Here is a 7,350-nt window from a genome sequence, read left to right on the forward strand (position 1 = left end):
GGAAAAACAATTAACACTTCATAATACCAAGTCAATTAAAAATCCATAATGCACCCCTATGAATATGTAGCTGCAGTTCTTCTCGATGTATCAAAGTTATGATTCTGCTTGTGTGTGATGGGTTTGGTTCATTGTTTTTCTCTTCTTTTTTTTCCCCTGGGATGAAGAGGGAGGAACTGAAGTGATTTGAGCTACATCAGTTTTCCTGGTGTGACTCAGTATATGCTTGTTATACAGCTGTTAGTGCTGAGGCTCCTTGAAAGTACACCTGAGAAACAGTGAGCTGGAAACTTCACAGCTGCAAACTTCTCAGTGGAAACAATTTCCCTGCAGTCAGCCAGGAAATAGTGCTGCAGAGGCATCCTTTGGCTGAAGGTGCTTAGCCATGAGGGCAAGAAACAGCCAAGCCTCAGACTTGAAACCCAGGCTGGGTTGGAAGTGTTGGCAAGGAAAAAGAAAAAATCACTGAACCTGAGTGCACCTGATAAGTGATTCTTGAGACATCCCTACAGCCCTGTGATATGGTGTTTTATATGTAAGATATTTTTAGGTATTTTAAGTCTCTTTTGCTTGTGTACTTGAGGTTCCAGTAACTTTGAGTCACAGTAATGGAGTGTGAAACTTGGAGAAAACCCTCCAAAATATTCTTTGAATTTAGTTATTTTAAAAAGTAGGAGTTAAGAAGAACAGACACAGCTGCAATAAACAAACTTGTTTTTCACTGTCTGTTTTGCATTCCATTATTAAGGCTGCTCCATTTTGACACACTGGCTAAACTGTAAATCTCAAAATTGAAGGGCAGTTTCTTGTAAGGAAGGGAATGCTTAACAGCTTACATCAGTCTTTACAATACAATTCCATTGTATTGGACAATTCCATTTGGATGCAGAAATAAGCTTTTCCCTGTGAGTGTGGTCAGGCACTGGCACAGGTTGTACACAGAGGTGGCAGAGTCTTCATCCTTGGAGACAGACAAGATACAAGTGGCCACAGACCTGGCAGTCTGCTTGGAGCAGGGGGGGTGGAACTAGGCAAGCTACAGAGGAGCATTCCACCTCTACTTCTCTGGTTATGAAGGTGGTTTTTTTCCCTTTGTTTTCCAGCTTCAATGATCTGCAATTTTTTTTTTTTAATTCATGGAAAAATTAGAATTTTATCACCACAACGTGAGTTTGATTTTTTTTTTTCCATTTGGAATAATTTACTTATACTAAACTGTCAGATTGAAATATATTTAAAAGTTGTCTTTGGATTTCTAATGCTTTCAGAAGCTAAAGCCCTGATTTATTTTCAAGTAGCCCATACAGCACATTTTCTGGGTGAATGCTTTATCTCTACAGTTTTTGAGGAAAGAAGGGCAACTCAGACTGTTATCCTTTTTGTCAGTGGTGAGCAATCAAAGTTCAAGGTTTTGTGTTCTTGAGAGAGGTTGATGGTGGAGGCTCAGGTATCTCTGGAATTCCTCTTATTGATAAGGAATGTGCAAGATCCTGTTTCCCTGAATACTGAGGACATCAAATAGCTGAGAATAGGTTTTTGCTTGCAGCTCAAAGACCTTTTAACCAAGAAGGTGCTTAGATGAAGGAGCTTTCAGCTTTTTGTTAGGGGTGTGCTCCTGGGTATTCTGCTGTCTGGTTTCTGCTCTCTCTCCTTCCTCATGACCTCCTTTCTTTCCTCCTCTTTTCTGTTGGGAGCATTACCAGCATGATTTGAAGTGTCTTTGCACATTTCTTTATCTTGCACAATATGTTCCTCTGTTCCAGTATGGAGACCATTAATGATGAGGTTCAATCTTTTGGACTCCGTGAAATAAACAAACATGACCATCGTGCCCACCAGCTCAAGCCACCAGTAACAGGAGCTGAAAACAAGCCGATCTTCTGCATGTCCTTGTCTGTGTTACGGTCCCACTGACTTTCTGGGGTTGCATTAATGGTGGTGAACCTGCCAGGCTTAGATTTGGAAACATAAAAAGTAAGGGTTTTTGCAGTTTCATCAGAGGCTGAAATGTTCTCATGCTGGTTCTCTCCATATTTTGCAGAAAGGCATGAACTCGGGTATTGTACACACTTTGGAATATAAGGAAGTTCGACAGGATTGGTACATTTAAAAGTTCAACATTAGTTCAGTTAATTTAATTTCCACTTTGTTGTGACATGTACCTTCAGCTGCTGTCGCTTTCCCTGCTGGTTCAAGAAGCACAGTCCTGGAAGGATCCAGGTGCAACCTCTGTTGCTTGCACCTGGATCATCTCTGTGCTAAGGCCAACTCATCTGCCTGACCATCTGCTTAGCTGCCAACACACGAAAACACAAGAATTTGTGGGCTCAAAGATTGCAGCAGAAACAATTTTCATAGGGAAGCTTTAGAAATTCTACAAAGTTAACGGGAGTCGAAAGTTCAGGAGGAACGAAACTGAGATAAAGTCATTTTAGTTATATTTTTAAAGACAGGCACTGATAAAATCTTGCAAAGGGTCACCATTATGTTGTAAATGCACCCATACAGTTCCTGGCAGCTAGTGATTTTACACATCTAAATAGAGATGTGTGGAGGCACACCCTTGGCAGTTTTGTGCAAGACTGTGGCCTATGTTGGTTAAGCTCTCAAACTTCTTTTCTGAGCAGGAAGTAACATATCATATTCTCAAATACAGGATATGCTTACATTCTACTTTAGATGATGGGTTGGGTAGTGTATCTCTTTTTTTGTGCACTCATGGAGCATATTAAAGAACATTCTGAATTTCATGTGCTCAATTACCTCATTAACTTTAAATCCCTTCCTATTACTGTGGAATAACTTTAATGCAGATTTTAGAACTGGAAAACCCACACTGTTGCCTAATTTGGATGTGACAAGTCCTAGCACAAAGCTGAACTGGAGTTACTGGTTTTGCACTCTGAGCTTGCTGTGTTTGGTCATAGGGCCCTTTGTGCTGCCATCAGAAAGTCACCCTCCAGTCCTTTCCCGGTGTTAGCAGGGATTTGCCATTCCCACCAAAGCACCCAACCACTGAAAAGCCGAGCCGCCTCACCGAGAAAGGTGTGAACGGCACCAGGAATGCCGTTCCTCCCATCTGTTGCAAAATTCAGTGGCTGACTTTGCCTTAGGTTCTGACCCTTAGCTAACACCTAAATGCAGTTGTTAGAGAGGAGCAGAACAGCACTGGTGGCCTTCAGTTAATAGCAGATCAGTTCTCTTACCTCCAAAGCCAGTGCTACCTCCATCTTCCCTCTCTTGGGCTCTGTGGCACACTGAGAGCCAATGTTACTTCATCGATTTTAATACCTGAGCAGTTTTGCTCTTTGAATTTAAAAACATCCAATGTCTATGAGATTGGAGTCTAAATCAGTCACAGGATAATTTATTTAATGGCTGTTAAATATGCAGAATTAACCTTTTGTATGTTATTCTTCTCTTGGTGTATTCTTGAATTTACTTTGGATTTTATGACCTATTTATTTATGCTTGTTTCTTTTTGAGGGAATACATCTCAGCTGTTAAAGCTAACACATTGCTTAGCCTAACTACTTTTTGCCTTTAAGAAACCTTGATATAATACAAAAGGATTACTAAAACTTTGGGACCTCTTCAGAAGGTGTGTGACTCTGGGGTGTACCACAAACCAGTACCAAAAAGTAACCAAATTACTAAACAATTAATTAAAAGTAACCAAAATTACTAAACAATTCAAAAACTGCAAAGTTACACATTTTCTAAGTTTTAATTCCCCTAGTTTCAATGGCCTGTTTCTACTTCATCCCATTACAAAACAGTATATTTTGAATTTTTGCCAGTTACGTGATTGTAACGTTATTTAGTATATTATAGGAAAGGTATTGGACAAATGTTGTCACAAAAAATCAGCAACATCAGCACTAGAAAATCTTCCACAAATAATGGAGGGGACTTACAGATTCCATTAACCTGTGTCATTGCATGTTTTTTGCCTTACCTGACAAATTTTAAACTTCCATGTGGCTAAAAAAAAGCTATCTTTAGTTTTTAGGAGTAGCAGTCCGAATGTAAACTGCTGAGTTGCCACTACAGCTGTAGCTGGAGAAATTATTTACCTGGGCAAATCAGAAAAGAAGAAACCTGTGGCCAAAGAAAAAATAAGGCATTTGGGAGAATTCACCCTGTTACAAAAATATGAAAAGTGAACAAATAATAACTCTTTTCTGCTACAGATTACTTCACTGTGGAACAAAAAATGTTTTCTACACAGAATCTGTTTGGCCTTGAGTGGGACATTAACTAGATCTCTTTATCAGTTAGCATTTGCAACTTACTTAACTACTTGAACTCTAGCACTTATTTTGAGCAACTGCAGAACAACAGCACATATCTGGTAAAACTTTTTATAGTGTCAAACAAAGCCAAAACCAGGTCACTTTCATTTAATGGTAACTCATTTAGTTTCTCAAAAGGAATGCTGTGGGATTTTTTTCTATGCATGAGTCAGTGTTTAATCCATGTGAGGATGAGCAATCAAACAGCAGCATCTTGGCTACTGGATATTGCAATAATGAGGTAAGAGCTTCCTAAGAGACGTTTCTTATCCTTTAGCACCTACACTGACATCCTGTTAAAGTTGGATTAATGGAATGTAAAACCTATTGGGGTTGACATCACAAACTTTACTAGTTCTAGTGATGATTACATAATAAACTCAGCGTGTCAAGGGCAAACTGATAGCTTGATTTGAGATATAAAAATGAGATACGAGAACCACGTAACAAAAGGAGTTATGTTTAAACCAGTTATATTCAATTTGAGATAGCAGAAGCTTGCTTCAGGTTAGAGGTCCTTAAATGCTGCAACTATAAAATAATGCTTCATTATTTCCTTGTCATTCACAGCTGACAGATGTTGATTTGGAAGGAGATAGCAGAGGAATTTTGAGTTGACTTTGCTGTGAATGAAAGGTAACACTTAGCATGACAAATAGCAAATATTTATCCTACTGTGCACTGATTTACAAGATTTAACATCTGAATGTACAAGAATTCACCTTTTGGATGACTAGCTCTGCTAGTTTAGGGTCAAATCATGCCATGTTTTGTAAGGCTGATCGGCTGATGAAGGTAGTAAGAGAATATAAGGTGACTTCCTTAGGCCATGTGCTATCACTGCATGGTCACAGGGTTGCATTTCAATGTGGTGCTGTGTCCTGCCTCCACAATACTGAAGGCTCATGCTCTCTCAGACAGTACAAGGCAGAGAGGATGTTGATGACTCATTTTCCTTTCATTTTCATCCCAAGCTCCAATCCAAGTTCCTGAAACAATGTGTTCTCTCCAACTAAGCTTATCACAGCTGGACTTTCAAATAGTTTGATGTTGATCTCTACAGTTTTGCAGGATCAACAGGAAAACAAGGCATTGTGAGATTCCTCACCTTACACATGTTCTCCTAAACTAATAGCTTGTACCAGAGAAGACTCATGCCCAGGATGGCCTTCAGCTACTTCTTCCTAATTTCCTTGCTTCTTCTAGCTCTTCAATTTATAAATATGCTATCCATAAGGAAGTGTATTTACACTTAGAGGCCAGTATGATAATCATGAAAATCAAGTCACTATAGCCCAACTATTGCTGTGAGATGAGGTGAAGGATCTAGTCATAGAAGAACTGACTCATTAGCTTAATGTGGGATGTGAGCTTTATTTCAATTAATTAGAAAGGGAAGAAGAGGGAGAGAGGAAGAAGGAATGAGGTGATTTCTCAGAAATTCTTTATGGTGTCAACCATAAAGAATTCAAAAATCCCCCATTTTCTCTACTTGGGAAGATTCTTGAACCATTTCCCAAAAAATCTATTGGGCTTCCACTGCTCCTTCTGTTTCTGTTCCCTAAGCCAAGAACTAGCACATGGGAATCTGGGCAGGAACAAATAGTGGCAGATCTGCAGGCTTGGGACCTCTACACAGTAAGAGTGTGAATGGAGTCTCTTTGTTGTGTGATCTTGTACTCAGAACTCATTTAAGTTTTTCCTGCAAAAGCCTTATTTTCCCTTTCTATGGAAGTTGAGAGTCCTGACAGCCTAATTTTAATATCTATGTAAGATAACATGAATTCTTCTGAAGTTAACTTAAAACAAGCATTAGGAGCTCCCCTGCAGCTGAGGAACTCTCTGCTACACCCTAATTCCAGCTGGCCCCAGTTTCTGGGTCTTCCCAAATTTGCACCTATTGTCTGCAGCAAAGGTGTTCTGACACCAGAATTTACAACCGGGCTTACCAGTTTAGCCTTGCTAAACGGCTGATAATGCAAAAACGTTTTTGTTTTTTGTTATCTAATGCTGGCATTTTGCAGCAAGGGGAGACAGATGATAACTCAGGATAGCTGACAAATGATCAGGACTGACAATGAAAAATTAAAAGTTTTTAATTACTTTGAATGTTTGGATTCAGTTTATATGTAATTACTGTTCTTGTATGGCCATGGTATTTTAGAAAGAGATGAGAGATTTTTCTAGAATGTCTTTAATTTTTTTTTTTAAGGAGCACAAATAATTTAAGCTAAACCAAATCTGTCTTCCCTTACAAGTGCTGTTTACTCTAGCACAGAGGTTGTTGCAAAAGCTATATAATGACATATATAGTAGAAATTATTGTATAAGGCTTTTCATTTGTGGTGCCAATTCTCCAAGTTTGCAGATTGCATACAGGGAAAAAAGAAGACAAGGTTCCACCCCATGGCAGTTCCTAATCTAAACTGGACACCGAGTTGACTGAAGTGGAACAAATGCATCCTCCTTTTTCCCTCCAAAACGGAATTTCCTCCAGTTTGGCTCAGGCCTGTTAGAAGATGCCTCCAACGCGGTGCTAATGGCGGCACGACCACGTGCGAGCAGGGCTGGCAAGAACAGCGTGAACTAATGTGAACTAGCGCTGTTCCCTGCGCTGCGGCTCTAACAAAGAGCAAGGCCGGCTTCCTCTCCGCGGCAGGAGCCGGCTCGGAGGGCCCGGGCTGAGGCGACCCCTCGCTGCCGGGTCCGTGCCCTCGGGACGCCGTGCAGCCCGATGCGAAGCCGCTGCCTTTGCGGAGCTGCGGGGCCGCTCTCTGAACCTCGCCTTCCCAGCCAGGCGGGTTTCTCTCCCGGGAAGCTCCATTTTTAACATCTCTGCCTTCACCTCACCAGCTGCACACGGCGGCACGGCCGCCTGCCCACCACTGACACCTCCTCAGGGTATCTCGGCGCCCGCCGCTCGTGTGGAGAGACTGGGACCCCCTCAGGTCTCCGGCCAGCCCACCCCGAGGGCACCCTGCCGGCAGCACCGCCCCGACAGCCCCCACCTCCTCCCGGGGGCGGTGCGCTGACGCGGCAGCGCCGCGGCTCCTCC

The sequence above is a fragment of the Parus major genome, chromosome 10, assembly GCF_001522545.3.
Source record: "Parus major isolate Abel chromosome 10, Parus_major1.1, whole genome shotgun sequence".
NCBI classification, from domain to species: domain Eukaryota; kingdom Metazoa; phylum Chordata; class Aves; order Passeriformes; family Paridae; genus Parus; species Parus major.